At 41.5% G+C, this 19,428-nt stretch overlaps 1 pseudogene; it reads left to right on the top strand.

Moving 5' to 3' along the window:
• Positions 1 to 7,137: 7,137 nt before the first annotated feature.
• Positions 7,138 to 8,095, top strand: LOC133069591 (ornithine decarboxylase antizyme 2-like; annotated as a pseudogene).
• The last annotated feature ends 11,333 nt before the right edge of the window (positions 8,096 to 19,428 follow it).

Below are 19,428 nucleotides of genomic sequence, written 5' to 3' on the forward strand. Positions count from 1 at the left end.
CTAGATATTTTCAGGAGTTGATTTCATGAGCCCAATTCTTATATTTCCTCATATCTAGAAAAGCACTAAAATCTTTCATAGTGATGACTACTCCCCATGACTAGCAGTAACCTTCATGAGATTAACCGAAGACTTCTGCAAAAAATATGTGCTTGCTTGTGCACATTCCTTGTTCAGCAAAATCACCTAATATACTGACCTTCCCACGTAGCTCTATGGAGCAGTTTCTCAGAGCTATCTGAAATGCTGTCTCCCAGGCTATAGTCATTTTGCCCCAATTATAACTTGAATCACAACTCTCACCCTGCACACTTTTTAAAAAAGTGGACCTGTATATGAAAGAGTCATATGAGTGTGAGGGATTTTTATCCCTGTTGGCCTTCCCCTGCTCTTTCCTTGTTGGGAAATACACAGAGCCCTTTGTGGGAGTGGGTCTGAAGACACAGCCATGACCCAAAGAAATCCTAAGAGTAGAAAGTTTGAGGTCACTTTGTAAGATCACAGTTAATCATTTGGCCAAAGCATCCAGCTCCAATGGCACACCTCAAGTTACTCAATAATTCCTCCATGACCTCTTGGTGTTTGTTGCCCCAAACAATCTAGCAGCAGGATTCTCTAGTCTGGAGGTTGAAGCAGATTGCCTAGATGGGGATGGACATAACAATCCTGTGTCATAGCAGCATGATTCAGATAAAGGGAGCTATTAATACTAGCTATAAAGCACTTAGAGTTATGCCTGACACATAGCTAGCACTGTGTTTTCTATTGTAGTTTTTCAAATATCAGTTCCTATATCCCTTTCTCTGTGAGCTTCATCAACACTCTGATGAATGGCCCTTCTACCGTTTACATTGCAATTATTTATCCATATGTGTCTCTCTGGAGGCTGTGAATTGCCCAAAGGCAGGACTGTTCTTATTTATTACTTGGCACTGTTCTAGGGTATGTACTCTCTGCCTGTTTATGTTATGACCATGATTTAGCTTTTATTAATTTAATAAAATAAAAACTACCAAAGCAAAAACATTTTAACATTCAGCAACAATGTCTGATTGTGTTTTAAACACTGAAATCTGCTTTTATTCATGTGTTGAAAGAGGACTTACAAAGACATTTCAACATCTTTGTTTTTTTGCTATTAAAACTTTGGCCTTAACTTATGGCTTTTTGTTGTTGTTGTTTTCAGCAAATCTTATAAAATACTTCATTTCCTAAGCACCTTGAAGTTTAATCCTTGTAAAGAACCATCTGTCTGAAAATGTCAGACATAATTTATTAATTCCTTTTTTTCGGGTATAGATAGTTACAGCTCTGCATGTCTCTTTGGGAACTGAATTGCAAATGCGATGGAGATATGGAAACAGACAAATTTCTTTCAAGGCAGAGTTAAAAGGAGTGTTTTGGAATCACTTGCAACTCTAGTAAGCGAGTGAATGCTTTGGGAGGTCTGGTACACAGTATACTTTCAGTTCACACAGACTTCAGCTGTTCCTTCTGCCTGAAAGCTCTCTTCCAGATGTCCGTCTGGCTAGCTCTCTTACTTCTTTCAAGCTGAAGGGGAGTATGTCACCCCAAATTATGCTTCACTGGCATAAGGATTATCCTGAGCTGGCAATTTTAAAGAAACAGCAGACATGGAAAAAGCTCTGAAAATTGAATAGAAGTCACATGTATAGGGGAAATGTCCATTGGTAAGTGTGTCCATCTCTGTAGCTAGAAGAGGAGAATTACTAAATCTCTAGCAATCCTTGTCAATGAAGAAGGCAGTGACTTAAATCTACAGAACAACCATATCCTTGATTACTGTGCTTTGCCTGATAACTGAGTTTCCCCATAACAGTCCCATCATCTTCTTTTGTGTTTAGCTGTAAGTGGTATTTAAGGTAATGGCTTGGGCTGTTTCAGAATTACTCAGTTTTCCTGGTTACCTACCATGTATCCAAGAGTTATACATGTTGTTAAGTTTTTGTTTTTTGTTTTTTTTTCCTCCTGTGAATTTGTCTTTTATTACAGGGAAGTATTAGTCAAGAATCTGGAAAGGTAAAGGGAAAATTATTTTTCTTTCCCTACAAAACTTTTGCTCAATCACATATTGCTTCATTCTACCTCCTTCTCCTCCTCCTCCTCTGCAGGCACTCTTAATCTTCTGTTATGACACCATGATACTTTATCACCTTCCATATTCTGTGTAATTCACCTGTCAACTGAAAGAAAAATGCTCAATGTGAAAGCTGTGAGTTAAGTTTTATTCATGGTCTTACTGAGGATTGTAGACTGGGAGACAGCCTCTCAGAGGGCTCTGATGAATTGCCCTGGAGGTAAGGGTGGTTTGCATGCAGTCAAGCATACATCTCTATAAAAATTACTGCTAATCACTAAGAACAAATATGTTGCAGAAGGGGGTCCCTCTCAGGGACGGAAAGTAGACTCTTGTCTTACACTTGGAAATGAACTGTCCAAGGAGACACATGTGCTGACAGAGCAAGAAACTTTATTGGAAAGGGGAGCCCAGGCAAAGAGCAGGAGGGTAAGGGAATCCAAGAGGACTGCTCTGCCATGTGACTCATAGTCGCAGGTTTTATGGTCATGGGATTAATTTCTAGGTTGTCTCTGGCCAATCATTCTGACTCAGAGTCCTTCCTGGTGGTGTACCCATTGTTAGTCAGATTCCAGTGAGGAGGATTCTGGGAGGACATGTAGACTAGCATCTCGTGTTTCCTTTTGACTTTTCTCAAATTCTTCCAGTTGGAGATGGCTTATTAGTTCTGTGTTCCTGACCAGGACTTCCTCTTGTAAGATAACTCATGCAAGTAGTTACTATCAGGCCTGGCCAGGGTGGGCAGTTTCAGTCAGGGTTTTCCCTAACAGAGATCTCTGGTTAGTGATTATTATGCTTTTCTATGTATGGGAAGATGCAAGAAGTGGGGTTCATTAAAATTCTTCCTGAAATGCATCTACCTGAAGACCTATTCGTCCTAAGCACAGAGCATCTTGTTATAGTCTTTGGTTTCCTCTCTCTGAAGTACTGAGTGCATTGTCAGTCAGGGACTGCAGCAGGTTAATCTTTGTAGACGTGGATGGTGAGAGAAATGCCCTTTGCTCTTCCTGTTTGCAGGTCTTGTTATGTTTGTTGTGTATCTCACTCTATTGGAATGCAAGCTCATGAGGGCTCGTCCTTTTATTAGTTTTGTTGACTGATGTAGCCCAAGTGCTTAGATCAGTTCCTGGCATATAGTAGATGCTTAATAAATATTGTGTGTATCAAATGCTGACTATACAACTATCATCAACACAACTCACTGATAAGACAAAGCTGAGTTTATTGTTTACTGCACTAAGGGAGAACACAGCCTTGACAGTAGGGTTTCTGAAGGGAAAAAAAGATTGGAATTTACCGAGGATTTGAAATTTGGTTTAAGGCAAGGCAGAGCTTCCCCTGGCTCAGCTGGTAATCCACCTGCAATGTGGGAGACCTGGGTTCTATCCCTGGGTTGGGAAGATCCCCTTGAGAAGGGAAAGGCTATCCACTCCAGTAGTCTGGCCTGGAGAATTCCCTGGACTGTATAGTACATGGGATTGCAAAGAGTCAGACACAACTGATCAACTTTCACTTTCAGTTCAGTTCAGTTCAGTCGCTCAGTCATGTCTGACTCTTTGTGACCCCATGGACTGCAGCACGCCAGGCCTCCCTGTCCATCACCAACTCTTGGAGTTTACCCAAACTTATGTCCATTGAGTCAGTGATGCCATCCAGCCATCTCATCCTCTGTCGTCCCCTTCTCCTCTTGCCCTCCATCTTTCCCAGCATCAGGGTCTTTTCAAATGAGTCAGCATCAGGTGGCCAAAGTATTGGAGTTTCAGCTTCAACATCAGTCCTTCCAATGAACACCCAGGACTGATCTCCTTTAGGATGGACTGGTTGGATCTCCTTGCAGTCCAAGGGACTCTCCAGAGTCTTTTCCAACACCACAATTCAAAAACACCAATTCTCCTGCGCTCAGCTTTCTTTATAGTCCAACTCTCACATCCACACTTGACTACCGGAAAAACCATAGCCTTGAATAGATCGACCTTTGTTGACAAAGTAATTTTAACTTTAACTTAAACTTTCACTTTAAGGCAAGGCAAGTCTTTCAACTTGGGGAAAGGGGGTCCTGATAAGTTTTAATATCTTTATCTATGTTATCCTGAAAGCATTAGGTGTCTGGATCAGGGATGATTGTTATTTGCTTACAGAAATACATTAGTTCCTCAGCCTTCATTCTTCCCTCTTCTGGGGTAAGGCAGAGACAACCAGATGGTTGGGCCTGTGTGTACAAAGGAGATTCTTACCCCACAGGAGAGGAATCCCAAACTCATAAATCTGGCTCTTTCCACAGGACAAATGCACAGCAACCTGACTCCCCTTCTGAGTGAGGGAGAGAAACTTAATCTTCCTCCTATACACAAAATCTCCCTGGGAGAAGAGGAAGTTCTCTCTTGGAATGTAAATGAAGGTCTCCAAGGGGATACATAGACAAGCCTCTTGGGGCTAACAACCCTGGAATGTCTCCAAGTCTGGGTTTTATCCTCCTTTGAAATGTAAACATGTGTCTCCAGAGAGGTAAGTCTTTCTGGAGTTCTCTGGCATTCAACTTCCCTTTAAATTCCAAGACTTGTCTTTTAACCCAGAATCCAGTAAAATTTGCTCAAAAATCCATAACTATGTAGAAATATGAAAATATTCACTTCCTGACATGGCCTTAATTAGGTTTGCATCACAAAGCAGCTTCCCAGGTGCCTCAGTAGTAAAAAATCCATCTACAAAGCGGGAGACCCGGGTTTGATCTCTGAGTCGGGAAGATCCCTCGGAGAAGAAAATGGCAACCCACTCCAGTATTCTTGCCTGGGAAATTTCAAGGACAGAGGAGCTTGTCAGTCTGCAGTCTATGGGGTCGCAAAGAGTTGGACAAGACTAAACAATGACAAAGGATCACAATATATTTTCACAGTTGTGAAAATAAATGTGTGCTCAGTCACTGAGTTGTGTCTGACTCTTTGCGACCCCATGGACTGTAGCCTGCCAGGCTCCTCTGTCTATGAGATTTTCCAGGCAAGAATGCTGGTGCAGGTTGCCATTTCCTTCTCCAGGGGACCTTCCAGACCCAGGAGTGGAACCCATGTCTCTTGTTTCTCCTGCATTGGCAGATGGGTTCTTTACCAGCTGAGCCACTGGGGAAGCCTGTGGAAATCAATGAAGATCATCCAAATGAGAAGAGGCAAAGAGTGTTTATTCAGAGCAAGGGAGCATGCCATCATCACTTATATTTGGCATAGGAGGAGAGGTCAAACTTCATAGCAGAAAAGAGGGAATGTATGTATCTCCTCATGGGGGCTATTGACATGCAGAAGTTATATGCAGGCAGACTGGATGCAAGGTATCCTATATGACTGTGTGATACATATTTGGGTTCTTGTTCAGTTAGTCCCAAGTTGGAAGTGGGCACAGAAATTTGAAAGTTGGCAATTATCAATCAAGTTCTGGCTGCTTGAGGCCAATTGTTGCAGGAGTTATTGTTTGGATGCCTGGACTGTTTGCTAGAAATAGTGATCCGACTTTTTATAAGTCTGATTTGTACATAGTAGGTTGGCCTCCTGGGTTGATTATTGTTGAAAATGAGTTGGTTTCCTGGGCTGGCTGCTACAGATTATGGGTCAGAATTGTGTTTTTATATGAGATCTGGCCATTCTCCATTTGTATATTGAGTCTCTCATGGTTTAGCATTGGTGGAAATAGCAAGGCGAAGATATTGAAGCCAGGAAATCTTAGGCCACAAACCATCTGCTGATGCTTTCTATTGAAGAACTGAGGAGCCTCTTGGGAAGTTCCTATAACAAACAATCAGGTTATTTGCTTGGGCAAGAATATCCTGGAAGAGTAAACTTGTGCTAATCAAAGTAATACAAGAGTAAAGTTATGTTAATGTAACCTGGAGGAGGGCACAGCAACCCACTACAGTATTCTTGCCTGGAGAATTCCACGGACCAAGGGGACCGGCAGGCTGCAGTCCAAGGGGTCGCAAAGAGTCGGACACAACTTAAGTGACTTAGCACACACACATGTTAATGGAGACAGTACCAAGAGAGGGGGAGATGGGTAGTTTTGGTTTTCAGTTGAATGAATTGAAGGGAAGGGATGGAAAGGAACCAAGATTCATCTAATATCACAGATGTTCCTCAGTTTTAGTTCTTTCTCCACTCCTCCCAGCCATGCAAGGTGCTGTGAGAAAAGTGAGAATATTCCTATTTTACAGAAAATGGAGATTCTGAGTTTAAATGAGTTGTTCAAAGTCACACTTAGATTGCAGTAAAGGCAGAATTCAAAGCCAGTTCTGTAGGACTCCAAAACCTCAGGCTCTTTCTAGAGCATCATGCTGCTTTCCATAAATTTAAACATTACACAAATCACCTTTTCATTGCCAAGCATATGTATGAAAGTGTAATAAGTATATCCATATGTATATTTTGGGGGAGAAAGAAAGACAGAGGGATAGACTTTAGAGGGGCACAAAGTAAGTTATTTTTGAGTATAGCTTTGGAGTGAATTTTTTAAGAGCAAGCCCAGAATCTACCTTTCATTTCAAACATTCTCTGTACTGATAGAAGGCCCTTTTAGCTACTGCATTATAATCACACATTTCTCCTTAATACATGCTTTTTCTATTTTTTTTTCCCCTTAAAAATAATTGGAAAAGTAGCCAGAGTTAACTTCAAATAATTAAATGTATGTGATTCTTGGGAATAATTTCAGATTTTGCAAAAGCTATGCAGTTTTCAAGAACTATGAAAATAAAACTTCTGGCTGTTCCTAGATTTACAGTCTTCACAGTTTGTATTCTATGCTGCTGGCATTTTTACTGAGCTGGAACACTCTCCAGAGAACATTATTTTATCTTTTAAAAGCAATTACAATTATAATTAGTGTTGTTATTACTTTCTTAGCCACGGCAGGAGAATGCAGTGATCCCAGCCCCCAGTTCATCAGTGTAAAATGCTGGGAGTACAGTAATGCTAGGCTTCCAGGAGCGGCTTCGTGTTGCCTTCTTCTGAGCTAAGCTCCAAAACTGTGGGTAGGAAAAACCTCAGTTGGAGGCAGGCGCTCGCTGAGGCAGGAGGAGGGCTTCTGGGCCCGCGGCCTGACAGGGACTTATCCCGCAGAGATCGACCCCACGCCGCGATCCCACACCCACCCACTCATCCACCTACCCACTCCCTGCGCCGCCTCCTCCCACCCTGAGCAGAGCCGCCGAGGATGATAAACACCCAGGACAGTAGTATTTTGCCTTTGAGTAACTGTCCCCAGCTCCAGTGCTGCAGGCACATTGTTCCGGGGCCTCTGTGGTGCTCCTGATGCCCCTCACCCACTGTTGAAGATCCCCGGTGGGCGAGGGGGCGGCAGGGATCCTTCTCTCTCAGCTCTAATATATAAGGACGAGAAGCTCACTGTGACCCAGGACCTCCCTGTGAATGATGGAAAGCCTCACATCGTCCACTTCCAGCATGAGGTCACCGAGGTGAAGGTCTCTTCCTGGGATGCAGTCCTGTCCAGCCAGAGCCTGTTTGTAGAAATTCCAGATGGATTATTAGCTGATGGGAGCAAAGAAGGATTGTTAGCACTGCTAGAGTTTGCTGAAGAGAAGATGAAAGTGAACTACATCTTCATCTGCTTCAGGAAGGGCCGGGAAGACAGAGCTCCACTCCTGAAGACCTTCAGCTTCTTGGGCTTTGAGATTGTGCGTCCAGGCCATCCCTGTGTCCCCTCTCGACCAGATGTGATGTTCATGGTTTACCCCCTGGACCAGAACTTGTCCGAGGAGGACTAGTGGTCAAAGAGGATGCTTTGCCCAAGAGCCACAGTGGGGGAAGCGGGGAAGTTAGGCAGCCCTGAGACAGAGGAGGGGGCTTCTTGCTGTCCAGGGAAGGACACTGAGGGGCTCAGGGTGAGGGTTGCCTGTCGTGTTCTCAGAGTTGACTCGTTGAAATTGTTTTCCATAAAGAACAGTATAAACATATTATTCACATGTAATCACCAATAGTAAATGAAGATGTTTATGAACTGGCACTAGAAGCTTTTTAAACTGCAAAAAAAAAAAAAAAAAAGAAAAACCTCAGGAAGAACTCTGTGTTTGAGAGGAACCCTTCCAAAGGAAATGCCCCCTAGAGCCCACAGTGTATTGTAATTTTATTCTCTTCTTCATTGAGAGGGGCTACCAACCATACTGATTGCTTTCACACCCTGCTGCACTTTGGAATTGCCTGGGGAGCTCTGAAAGCTCTTGATGCTCAGGATGCACACTAGAGCAATTAAATCAGAATATTTGGAGATGGGAAATAGGCATTACTATTTTTGGGATTCCAACTTGCAGAGGATTCTAAGTTGGAGAACCAGTGAATAATAGCATGTTGCAGATGGGTTTCCGAAACTCCCTGAGAATCTCTGAGGGCAACTCCAGGTAATGTCCTAGACCTGGGTGGACGATAGGGAGACAATCACGGTGGTCCTGTGCTATGAGGTGTCAGCTGCTGGTACCAGTCCTGACTCAGTGCATGCAGGGCTGGCTTGTGCCCTGGGATGTGGCTCTGCATGTGAACTGGACAAGCTGATTGACCTTGACAGTCACTCTAGACACCAGAATTTGGGGTCTAAGGACTGGTGGGGACCAGCCTATCCTGGAGGAACTGCTTCTTAGGAGCTGGTGGAGCAGTGGGCCAGCCTGAGCACTGCTTTGTAGGAGTGGGCATTACTTTGCCTCCTCGAAATCCATATGGACCAGCTTAATTGCTGAGTTGGCCCTAAGCACCATCGTCACCTCCCCCAGAACTTCTGAGCAGCCCTAGCCAGTTTCTACAGCTGGATGTCTGCAGCCTCCATGGCCATGTTCAGGAAGGGAGAACAGACAGCTCAAAGCTGAATTTTCACAACAATCTACTTAGGAGCTAGGATACACAACCACATAGTTTGCAAGGCAGCTATTTATCAGAAGCTATGCACTTCCTCAGCTGGCACACCTAGACACCTAGAACCAAGTTATACTGGCTTCCAGAGATGATTTAGAAGCACCAGCACCCCTGAACACATAAGTAGGACAGGGGGAGCCTTGTCAGAGTAGCCTGGACTTTTAGAACTCCTCTTTTATTATGGCGAATGAGAAAAATCAAGTATTTGCCTATTAGTCATATTAGGCATATTAGTCATATCCAATCTGAATAAAACAATTATTTTTAATCTTTACTGTAACAGGACGTTAAATTAAGACTTTTCCTAGTTTGTTAGTTTCAGCAGAGGCCACAAAGGTTAAGAAACAAAACAACGGGGGAAAAGTATCGCATATCCTAAGATATGATGTAACTGTTCAATCTATTGGTGAAGAACCATTTACTCCACTGTGGATAGATACTATTGGAAATTACAAAATCATGCTCTTGGATATTGCAACAATGTCAGATTGCCAAAAATGTTTCTAACACTCTCAATTTCCTCACTTAGATCTTCATAGATTTGTGGTAGTTTTAGGTAGCACTGCTGTAGACCACTTTTACAGGTCAGGGTAAGTGCCTGTGAAAATCGTTCTGTCAATCTTAGCCCACATCCCAGCCTAACGAGGTAGGAGAAAGTTGAAGAGCCTGGAGAGTAATGATTTCTTTAGAAAAGTGACGGAAGCTATAAAGGATCACTTAGAGAGCTCAGTCATGTCCCCTGGAGTATGCGGGGACTTTTATGTGATTCGTACCTAGAAAAAATATAAAGATGAGAGGTTACAGCTAGAGAGAACAGAACCATGCAGGGTGAGCTGCACTTTCCTACTGGAGAGGCAAAGATGGATGGTTCTCAGGGAAACTGGCCGTGAGCCTTCTATATCTTTGACAAAGGAGGCAAGGATATACAATGGAAAAAAGACAACCTCTTTAACAAGTGGTGCTGGGAAAACTGGTCAACCACTTGTAAAAGAATGAAACTAGAACACTTTCTAACACCATACACAAAAATAAACTCAAAATGGATTAAAGATCTAAATGTAAGACCAGAAACTATAAAACTCCTAGAGGAGAACATAGGCAAAACACTCTCTGACATAAATCAAAGCAAGATCCTCTATGACCCACCTCCCAGAATATTGGAAATAAAAGCAAAACTAAACAAATGGGACCTAATGAAACTTAAAAGCTTTTGCACTACAAAGGAAACTATAAGTAAGGTGAAAAGACAGCCCTCAGATTGGGAGAAAATAATAGCAAATGAAGAAACAGACAAAGGATTAATCTCAAAAATATACAAGCAACTCCTGCAGCTCAATTCCAGAAAAATAAATGACCCAATCAAAAAATGGGCCAAAGAACTAAACAGACACTTCTCCAAAGAAGACATACAGATGGCTAACAAACACATGAAAAGATGCTCAACATCACTCATTATTAGAGAAATGCAAATCAAAACCACAATGAGGTACCATTACACGCCAGCCAGGATGGCTGCTATCCAAAAGTCTACAAGCAATAAATGCTGGAGAGGGTGTGGAGAAAAGGGAACCCTCTTACACTGTTGGTGGGAATGCAAACTAGTACAGCCGCTATGGAAAACAGTGTGGAGATTTCTTAAAAAACTGGAAATAGAACTGCCATATGACCCAGCAATCCCACTTCTGGGCATACACACTGAGGAAACCAGATCTGAAAGAGACACGTGCACCCCAATGTTCATCGCAGCACTGTTTATAATAGCCAGGACATGGAAGCAACCTAGATGCCCATCAGCAGATGAATGGATAAGGAAGCTGTGGTACATATACACCATGGAATATTACTCAGCCATTAAAAAGAATTCATTTGAACCAGTCCTAATGAGATGGATGAAGCTGGAGCCCATTATACAGAGTGAAGTAAGCCAGAAAGATAAAGAACATTACAGCATACTGACACATGTATATGGAATTTAGAAAGGTGATAACGATAACCCTATATTCAGAACAGAAAAAGAGACACAGAAATACAGAACAGACTTTTGAACTTTGTGGGAGAATGTGAGGGTGGGATATTTCAAAAGAACAGCATGTATACTATCTATGGTGAAACAGATCACCAGCCCAGGAGGGATGCACGAGACAAGTGCTCCGGCCTGGTGCACTGGGAAGACCCAGAGGAATCGGGTGGAGAGGGAGGTGGGAGGGGGGATCGGGATTGGGAATACATGTAAATCCATGGCTGATTCATATCAATGTATGACAAAACCCACTGGAAAAAAATAATAATAATAATAAAAAAAAAAAAATTAAAAAAAAAAAAAAAAAAAAAAAGAACCAGGCCCAAGAGAGTATCCTGCTAGGTGTTAGGATTTCTCAGTGGAGAAAAGCTAGAGCTATGCCAAAGAATATAGAAACCAGAGCTGGTGGGGGCAACAATGAGTAGCTGAGGGAGCAGGCTTCAGCTGCACCAGGAGATTGCAGTTGGAGGCTCCCAGTGTCCAGTGAGCGAGTGTGTGGGGGCGGGAGGGGTGGATGGGAGAGGGGTTGGCAAGGAAGCAAATCTCATGAGACAGTGACGGGCCCCCAGTCACACAAAAGGCCCCAGCCCCAGATTACAGTACCGATAAGAAAGCACCGCATCTGTCCTCGCCACCTTGTCTCCATCCCTCCCATTCCTACCCTTCAGCAGACCTTGTGCTTGAGGTTGGACCAAACTTGGAAATGGAGAAAATACAAACCGAGTGAGTGTGGAGTCTTGATATTATCCTGGCTTAGATGTTTCAATACTAAGAAAGAGTAACTGTTTATTACTGGGAATAACCAAAATACCAATCCATTTGCTTCAGGCTGCATCTAGAGGGAAACACAGCTTAAGGCCTTGTGTGGAAGTGTATTGCGACCTCCTGATTTGGCCTCTCGTCATCCAAAAGTGGTAGCATGACCATAGAAAATGATTGGAGATCAGAGTCTGAGTGAGATTTCTGGGTTTGTGTGCTTATTCATCATTTACTAGTGAGGGGGTTCAGGTCATGCTACCCCCAAATAGGGCACCATGGCATACTCATAACTTAAGCTGAAGGAGCTTGAGAGGGTGGTAGAAGCAGGAAGGTCTCTCTGATCTCCCCCATCCTTCTTCCCTGCAGCAGGTCATGAAACCCTCATGTGAGAGGTGTCCTCCCTATGCCTGGAGGAAAGGAGTATTTATCTTGAAGATGGAGGAACACTAAGAAGAAGCCAAAAAGCTTGCTCTTCCCCCCAGTTTACCATTCTTAGCTCATACTTCTTGCTTGACTGTATCTTTCCACAACTTTTCTACTCTGTAGAAAATCTACCATAAACCCCCTCAATTTTAACTGCTTCTTGGGTCTTCACTTCCTTCTGAAGCATCCTGGGCCATGTAAAATATGCGTGATAGTTGTTTGCTTTTCTCCTATCAATCTGTCTTTCAGTTTAATGCTCAGATCTAGTTAGGGACCCTCAGAGGGTTGACAGAAACAAATTTTTCCTCCCCTATGTGAGCCTTGTGAGCCTGGCCAAGAGAAACTATGCCTCAGTTTCCCATCTGTGAAGTGGAGATAACTTGACCATCTAGAGTTGCTATGAGGATTACAGGAATCATGAATATAAAGTATTTGAAACAATCTGGGAACATCGCAATAAACATTATAATAGTCTAAAAATCACTTGCTAGAATCAGAATGCTAGAAGTGTTGATTCTGAGGCCTTTAAGCCTCACCCACCAGTGGGGAGACAAAAGCTTTGGGACACCCCAAACTGACCACTCAGCCAGATGTGTCAGGAATCAGGGCCATCCACCAGTGATCCAGTGACCCACCACCAGCTCTGGGACTCCTGGGCCTGACAATCAGACCCTAGGATCTGGCTGTTACCACCAGTGGGCTGGCAGTAGCCCCAGAACCTCTTTTTACCCACTGGTGGGTGGGCACCGGCTTCAGGATCACCAGGATCCCAACTTTGCCCACCAGTGAGCCAGGACTAGCTTCAGAGATTCCCAGCGTTCTGCAGTCAGCTGCCTGATGATCCTATCTTGCCAACCAGTGGCTGATAACCTCCACTGGACAGGACCTGGCAAGCAACTGGACAGAGGGCCAACCAAGTTAACCAGACCACCTGCAGTAGTCAGCCATTATAACAGAAGGACCCATGCAGCCTACATAGGGGGCACCCCCAAAGAGGAGTACACTGAAGTGATGCATAGGATGCCTCCTACATAGATAAACTGAACAGAATAGAGAGTCCAGAAATAAACCCACAGGTTTATGGTCAATCAATCTTGACAAAGGAGCCAAGAGTATGCAATGGAGAAAAGGTGGTCTCTTTAATAAGCAGTGCTGGGAAAACTATACAGCTGCATGTAAAAGAATAAAATTAAAACAATTTATAAACACCATACGCATAGGTAACCTCAAAGTGGATTAAAGAGCTAAATGTGAGGCCATAAACCATAAAACTCCAAGAAGAAAATACAGGCAGAACACTCTTTGACATAAATAGTGGCAATATTTTTTTTGCATCTATCTCCTAAGGTAAAGGAAACAGAAGCAAAATATACAAATGGGACCTGGTTAAACTTAAAGGTTTTTATAGCAAAGGAAATCATTGGCAAAATGGAAGGATAACCTACTGAGTGGGAGAAAATATTTGCAAACAATATAACTAATAATTTAATTTTTAGTTAATTTTCAAAATATATAAACAACTTATATAACTCAGTATGAAGAAAATAAAGAAACTGATTTAACAAATGGGCAGAACACTTGAATAGATATTTTCCCAAAGAAGACATACGGATGGCCAACTGGCACATAAAAAGATGCTCAACATCATCAATCATCAGAGAAATGAATACCAAAACTGCAATGAGATATCACCTGTTAAAATGGCTATCATCTAAAAGAATACAAATAACAAATGCTGGTGAGGATATGCAGAAATGGGAACCCCTGAACACTGTTGGTGGGTATGTAAATTGGTACAGCCACAGTGGAAAACAGTATGGAGGTTCCTTAGAAAAACTAAAAATAGAACAGTTGTATGATACAACAATTACACTCCTGGGTACATATCCAAAGTGGTTACCAGTGGGGCAAGGGAAGGGGGGGGTGGCAAGACAGAGATGGGGGATTAGGAGGTACAAATTATTACTAAATTGTACTAATAGTGCTAAAATAAGCTACAAGGGCGCATTTTACAACACAGGGAATATAACCAATGTTTTAACAATCATAACTGGTATATAATCTTTAAAAGTGGTAAGCTCTTGAAACATAAAGTAGTGTAAATCAATTATACCTCAATAAAAAGTAACAAGCAAAAATGCTCCAGTGAGCACTTCATAAACTAGTTAATGATGGAGAAAGGCAAAACTACAAGAACTATTTGATTAGTTTGTAACTTGGATGAATATTATCTGATAGTAGAGATGCTCTGAAAGCAAAAAAGCCTCTACTCCAATAAACATAATTTAAATGAGATGATTTTCATCTATAATTCTACCAAGTATTCTTCCTTGGTAGACCAGTATTGAGATTAGTTGATGGAAAACTCAGGTTTAGAATACTCCATGTGGCTGGCCTTATCACAATTACACTGAAGTACTTTTGTGACCTAATGGACTTTTGACCTAATGGGACCTAATGGGACCTAATGGACCTAATGACCTAATGGGACCTAATCCCACCAGGCTCCTCTGTCCATGGAATTTTTCAAGCGAGAATACTGGAGGGGGTTGCTGTTTCCTCCTCCAGGGGATCTTCCTGATCCAGGGATTGAAAGTCTCCTGCCTTGCAAGTGGATTCTTTATCTGCTGAGCCTTCAAGGAAGCCCCTTACTCTCTCATATTCCTTTTAAAATTCCCAGTCATTTTTGGACACATTAGAATAGAGTTCAGTTCCTTCCCAGACTGAGAGTAGTTATTGAATAAAATCTGTTTTTCACCACCTTAACCAATGTCCAGCATTGTCTGTCTTTGATAGCCTTGCATAGGCTATGTTTGATGAATATTTGACAACTCTATTGTGGAATGTGAGAATATGTTGGCAAAGGCCAATTTGGAATATCAGAATGTAAGGGTGTGTGCAGCATGCACGCATTCATTCACTTGTTTGTTTATTCATTTATTAAACATGTCCCAGGTGATGCAGGGGCCTGGTGGGCTGCCATCTATGGGGTCGCACAGAGTCTGACATGACTGAAGCGACTTAGCAGCAGCAGAAGCAGAAGCAAGTGATGCAGTGAGCCATAGCTCTTACAGAGCCACATGTCTTACAGAAACTTCACAAAGGGTTTGAAGATGAAAGAGTCCTAGAAACAAATCGTCTCCACCATAGTGTCAACATTGTTGTGTATGGAGGGGTTGATGGAAATTGGACTGGTTGACAGATTAAATTGCAAAGGTGTTTTATGGCATTAGAAAATTTAATATATTCTTAAAAGTTCGATGAAAGGTTGTAAAAACCTCATTTTAAAAATTAGTTCATGAAATAGATACCAAGTGAGAAGAGATTTTTTTTTTGCACATGATTTCTAGTTTTACAGTTTCAGAAGATTTTTTTTGTAGGGGGGGAGTTGGTTTAGTATCTGCTATTTAATGTTGTGTTGAAAACAGACTCAAGAGAACCCCATTTTTACTTTGCAGAATGAGTTGCAGATGTTTTCCTTATTTCCTTGCCCAAATATCAAGTTTCAAGAATCCCAGCCTTGTAATTATCTGCCAATACTACAGGAGGTGCTGATTATCTGCATTTGATTCACTAATTATATTGTCTCTCCTCCTTCCTCACCTAAAGGTTACATTTACATAAAAGATATTCAAGGATAATACTTTATATCTAAGTGGCTTCTGCCCTTAGCATTTAAATTATAAGCTGTAATAAAGAAGGACCAAACTGAGACATCTCAGTGATCCTGGATACAGGCTTTGATACTGTCATGAAATCATTTTTATTATGTAGCTGTAAAATTCTAATGTCTCAATTACTACATAGTATAAACCTCCACTCCCACACTTTCTGTCTTTCCACCCTGCCTTTTGTAATCCCCCTCCTTTAACGGTGAGAGATGCAAGAATTATACTCAACTTCTGTGCAGTTCCCGAACTGGACTGTGCATCAAAATCACCTGAAGGATTTACATGCACACACACATACACACACACACAACACCCTCACAGAGAGATGAATTTTGTAATTAAAAGTAAAGGCCCAGAAATTTATATTTTTAAAGCTTCTCAGGTATTTTTAAATGCAATCTACTATTGGAAAACAATAGCCTACTTAACAGTGAGGCAAGTTATGCAGCAACTATACCAAAGTGAAAGTGAAAGTTGCTCAGTTGTGTCCGACTGTTTGCGACCCCATGGACTATACAGTGCATGGGATTCTCCAGGCCAGAATACTGGACTGGGTAGCCGTTCCCTTCTCCAGGGGATCTTCACAACCCAGGGATCAAACCCAGGTCTCCCACATTGCTGGTGGATTGGGAAGTTCAAACACTGAGGCAAGTTATGCAGCAACTATTATCAGAGGAGAGGTTTAATAATTATACACAAATTGTATTCCAGAATTCAAAGACTCCTGAAAAGACAAGGTGGCTTTTTTCTTTTCAGTATGATTTATGCTACAAACTGTTGCACACACCAAGAGATATAAATACAGTGTTAAAGAAAGACACCATTTCCTAGATAGAGCGACAGTCATCATTTTAGCAAGATTTTATGTTGAACTTTCAGTTTCATTATGGGTACATCACTGCATAATTACCACTGTAGGTAACTCAATCAGTCCTACCAGGGGCCAGCTAAGGAGCTGTGTAGATGTACCTCAAGAGTATACCATTAAAGGACTACATAGTTGGATTTTTATCTACTGGCAGGAGGCTCAGGCTGACTGAGGGATGCCTCTGAAGGCATTAAATCCTAGTCCTTAGGGGAATGCCCTGAACCAGGCAGTTTATGGGGGTGCCTGAGGAAGCCTCCACAGAGAAATAGAGGTTTGGTCAGAGGGAATATGGAGAAGTGCATCTAACATCTGTGACAGTATTCACAGCCTGACTTTTTAAATTAAAACATAGTTGGTGTACACTATTACATTAGTATCAGGTAAACAACACAGTGATCCAACATTGAAATACATTCCCCAAGGACTACAGGACTACAGGACTGTAGCCTACAGGACTCCTCTGTCCATGGAATTCTCCTGGCAAGAGTACTGGAGTGGATAACCATTCCCTTCTCCAGGGGTCTTCCTGACCCAAGGATTGAATCCAGCCTCCTGCATTGCAGGCAAATTCTTTACCATCTTAGCCACCAGGGAAACCCTACATTAGAGATAATTACCATCTAATGTCACCGTGCAAAATCACTAGAATGTGACCATATTCCTTATGCTTTATATTAATCTCTGTAACATATTTATTTTATACCTTAAATATTGTACTTATCTCCTTCATCTATTCACTCAACCCTCAAACTCCTCTCATCTGGTAACCACTTTGTTCTCTATCAGTCTGTATTTGTTCTGTTTGTTTTGTTCTGAATATTCCGGTATTCATCTTTCTCTGTATGACCTATTTCATTCAGCATAATTCCTTGTAGATCTACCCATGTTGTCACAAATGGCAAGGTTTCCTTCTTTTAGATGGCTACTAATATTCCATTACATATAGATATCTGTCTCACATCTTCTTTATCCATTCATTTACTGAAAAACACTTAGGTTGCTTCCAAGACTTTGCTATATGAAAAAGGCTGCAATGAATGTAGAGATGCATGCATCTTTTCTAATTACTGTTTTTGTTTTCTTTAGGTAAATACCCAGAAGTGGAATTGCTGAACTATATGGTGGTGCAGTGGGGAAGAATCTGCCTGCCAATGTGGGAGATGCTGGAGATGTGGGTAGGATCCCTGTGTCAGGACAATCTCCTAGAGTAGGAAATTGGAACCCACTCCAGTATTTTTGCCTGGAAAATTCCAAGGACAGAGGAGCCTGGTGGGCTACAGTCCATGGGGTTGCAAAGAGTTGGACACGACTGAATGACTGAGCACACAGCACACATGGTACTCTTATTTTTAACTTTTTTTGATGAATCTCCATACTGCTTTCCATCATGGCGGCATCAATTTACATTTCCACCAAGAGTGCACAAGTGTTCTCTTTTCTCCACATCCTCACCAACACTTGCTATCTTTTGTCTTTTAGATGAAAGCCATTCTGACAAATATGGAATTGATCTCTCTCTGTGATTTTATTTGCAGTGATGTTTAGCGATATTGAGTATCTTTTCAGGTGTCTGTTGGAAATTTGCATGACTTCTTTGGAAAAATGCGTGTTTAGGTCCTCTGTCCATTTTTAAATTGGATTGTTTGCAGTTTTTTAACACTGAGTTATAATGAGCTTTTAATATATTTTTGCATAGTAATCTGTTATTGGATATAGCATTTGCAAATATCTTCTCCCATTCAGCTGGCTGCCTTTTCATTTTCTTGAAGTTTCCCTTTATCGTGCAAAGGCTTTTTAGTTTAATGTGATCTCATTTGTTTATTTTTGCTTTCATTGCCCTTGCCTAGGAGACAGATCCAAAATGTATTATGAAGATCAACATCAAAGAGTTTACTGTTTAGATTTTCTTAAATGGATTTTCTTTTAATCCATACTGACTCTGTTTGTATATATGGTGATTTAAAGTGGTCCAGTTTAATTCTCTTGATTGAAACAGTCCAGTTTTCCCAACACCACTTTTTAGAGACTGTTCTTTCCCCATTGTGTAGTCTTGTCTCCTTTGTCATAGATTAATTGACTGTACGTGTGTGGGTTCATTTCTGGGCTCTCTATTCTGTTCAGTGATCTATGTGTGTATCTTTGTCCTAGTATCATACATCTTTGACTACTATAGCTTGGTAGTATAGTTTTAAATCAAGAAGGATATTACTTAAATTAGGATTAAAGACCTAAATGTGATATCAGATACTAAAACACTTCTAGAGGAAAACAGGCAGACCATTCTTTGACATAAATCACAGCAATTTTTTGGATTGGTCTCCTACAGTATCAGAAATAAAACCAAAAATAGGCAAAAGGGACCCCAATCAAACATAAAAACTTTTGTACAGCAAATGAAACCATAAACACAACAAAAAGACAACTTACAGGCTGACAGAAAATATTTGCAGATGATGTGAATTACAAGGGATTAATTTCCAAAACATACAGTTTATAAAGCTCAATTAAAAAAAAACAATAAAAAAATAGGCAGAAGGTCTAAAGAGACATTTCTCCAAACATGACACATAGATGGCCAATAGGCACATGAAAAGATGCTCAACATAACTATTATTGGAGAAATGCAAATCAAAACTATAATGAAGTATCACCTCATACTAGTCAGAATGGACATCAGCAAAAACTCTAAA

The sequence above is a fragment of the Dama dama genome, chromosome 14 (genome assembly GCF_033118175.1).
Source record: "Dama dama isolate Ldn47 chromosome 14, ASM3311817v1, whole genome shotgun sequence".
In the NCBI taxonomy this organism is placed as follows: Eukaryota; Metazoa; Chordata; class Mammalia; order Artiodactyla; family Cervidae; genus Dama; species Dama dama.